General features: G+C 33.5%; 1 pseudogene; it reads left to right on the top strand.

Annotated features, from left to right (window-relative positions):
* The first annotated feature begins 692 nt into the window (after nt 1-692).
* On the top strand, nt 693-1,306 carry LOC103588187 (annotated as a pseudogene).
* The last annotated feature ends 1,624 nt before the right edge of the window (nt 1,307-2,930 follow it).

The following is a 2,930-nucleotide window of genomic DNA, read 5'->3' as shown; positions in this document are numbered from 1 at the left end:
ACCAGAATTAATTCTTTAAACCTGTGTTATCAGGAGCTCACAGCCTGGGAGAAATTCCCTTATGTCTTTTAGCTAATGCCTAGGAGAGCTATTCATTTACCCTCCCAACCTACTGTCTGGTTGATAACAGAAAAATAAGATAAGAAATACACCCCCTGGAAAACTTCAGAGGTCTCAAGATAAGAATCGCCATTCTCTTACAAAAGCTGTTGAGTATTAGAGGCTTCTTCTGCTCTAATAGCAATGCTTGTCTAGTTGAGCTGAACAGTATGTGTTGTCAGAGACGAGATACCTGTTTGGAGGGAGCATTTCTGGTGATCTTCTCACACTCTGTTTACAGGCTGTTCCTGGACAGCCTAAACTTGATCCTCACTAAACACTTCTCTGCGTCCTGCTACAGATTTCAAGTCTGTTCTAATACTGCTTGTTTCTCAGTTTCCTAAGACCAGTATCATGGCAAGTGTTCGGGTGTCTTTTGTTCTTTCTCACCTTTCATTAATTTCTCAATCTCCAAATTTTCACTATGAAACTTGCAAAGTGGAACTCACTGAGGAACAAATAAGGGCAGAAAGAAACAGATGAAGAGAAAGCCATTGCAGCACAGTGAGCTCCACAGATACAGCTCTGGAGCAAGTGAGAGCCAGAATGGGCACTAGGGAACTCTGTGTCTCACTGAGGAAAAATAACTAAATATGGGTAAAGAAAATCCTAAGAAGCCAAGAGGGAAAATGTCATAATAACCATTCCTTGTGCAAACTTGCCGGGAGGAGCACAAATAAAAGCATCCAGATGCTTCAGTCAGCTTCTCAGAGTTTTCTAAGTGCTCAGGGAGGTGGAAGGCCATGTCTCTAAAGAGAAAGAAAAATTTGAAGACATGGCAAAGGCAGATAAAGCTTGTCATGAAAGCGAAATGAAAACCTGTATCCCTCCTAAAGGGGAAACAAAAAAGAAGTTCAAGAATCCTGATGTACCCAAGAGACCTCCTTTAGCCTTTTTCTTGTTCTGTTTTGGGTATCGCCCCAAAATCAAAGAACATTTTGCCTGTCCATTGGCTGCAAGAACCTGGGAGAGATGTGAACAACACTGCTGCAGAGGACAAGCAGCCTTATTTAAAGGCGGCTGCTCAGCTGAAGGAAAAATACGAAAAGGATATTGCTGCATACTGAGCTAAAGGAATGTCAGATGCAGCAAAAAGGGAGTTGCCAAGCCTCAAAAACGTAAGAAAAAGAAAGAGAAGGAAGATGAGGAAAATGAACAGGAAGAGAAGGAGGAAAATGAAAAAGATGAAGATGACAATGATGAATAAGTTGGCTCGAGCATAGTATTTTTTTTTTTTTTTTTTTTTTTTTTTTTTTTTTTTTTTTTTTTTTTTTTTTTTTTTTTTTTTTTTTTTTTTTTTTTTTTTTTTTTTTTTTTTTTTTTTTTTTTTTTTTTTTTTTTTTTTTTTTTTTTTTTTTTTTTTTTTTTTTTTTTTTTTTTTTTTTTGGTCTATAAAGCATTTAAACCCTCTGTACCCAATTCCCTCCTTTTGAAGAAAAAAATTGAAATGTGAAGCTGTGTAAGAATTGTTTTTAAACTGTACAGTGTCTTTTTTCGTATAGTTAAAACACTACCAAATGTGTCTTTAGCTAACCCTGTCCTGGTGGTATTTTCAATAACCACTAACCTTACCTGTTACAGTATGAGGGTTGTAAATTGGTATGGAAATTTAAAGCAGGTGCTTGTTGGTGCACAGCACAAATTAGTTATATATGGGGATGGTAGTTTTTTCATCTTCAGTTGTCTCTGATATACTTATACGAAATAATTGTTGTTGTGCTAACTGAATACCACTCTGTAATTGCAAAAAAATGTGCAGGTGTTTTGTTGACATTCTGAAGGCTTCTAAGTAAACACAATTTTTTAATTAAAAAAAGAGAAACAGATGAAGAAAAGAGTTCACAATTTTGAGGAACATGTGCCATTTTTGAACACTTTTATAGCATATTAATGTCTGTGCTAAAAAAAGAAAAGCAATAAATGCTATATATGGTGTTAATTAAAACACGAATTAGGAAATAATCATGTCATTCACTCATATAATATTTATTTCACATTTAACATGTTCTAGGTTCTCTTCTAAGTGCTGGGGATATTCTGGAGAACAAGCAAACAGAATACTTTCTCTTAATAGGGCTTATATATTTGTAAATAAAGTAGAAAATCAACAAATAAATAGATTAAAAAAAAAAAAAAGCTCAAGCCAATACGTATGGTTGGAGATTAGGGAAAGTTTCATTAAGTATTCTCAGTTTTAAATAGCACATCTTGATTTTTCTAATCTTATTTTCATCCCACTGTCAATTAAAATTCGTGTAATTAAATGAAATTAAATACACAATAGACGATATATAGTATTTGACTCACAAAGTGGTGTGATGTTCTAGAAAAGGTATTATGGGGGAGGGTTATGTAGCCTGGTGTTCAATTCCTGGTTTACTGCTAATTGTGTAACTTAGGGTAAATTACTTAACTTCTCAGTGATCAGTTTTGTCAATTATGCTAATAATAGTTCCCTCTGTAGGTTATGAAAAGTAAATGAATAAATGCACATATAGAATATTTTTAGAAGTGTCCGACATGGAGCAAGCACTTAGTAAAACTTAGATATGTATTTTTTTTTAATTTTGGCTTAAATTAACAAGTAAAGCATTTTTACCTTAAAAGGCCTTCAAAAAATGTTTGATATTAAATAGTTACAAAATAATTTTTTTTTCTTTCATGGTAATAATTATATTTATGTATAATACAAGGTCAAAATTTTTTTCTTCAGCGACTGCAGTAGCACAGTTAAACTGACATCGACTGGCACAGATTGCAATGACAATGTGTGGACTTTTCTGCTCAAGCTAGTTTTTTTTTTTTTTTTTTTTTTTTTTTTTTTTTTTTTT

This window comes from Galeopterus variegatus, unplaced genomic scaffold, assembly GCF_000696425.1.
Source record: "Galeopterus variegatus unplaced genomic scaffold, G_variegatus-3.0.2 Scaffold532, whole genome shotgun sequence".
Classification (NCBI taxonomy): Eukaryota; Metazoa; Chordata; class Mammalia; order Dermoptera; family Cynocephalidae; genus Galeopterus; species Galeopterus variegatus.
This window is presented reverse-complemented; position numbering and strand designations above follow the sequence as displayed.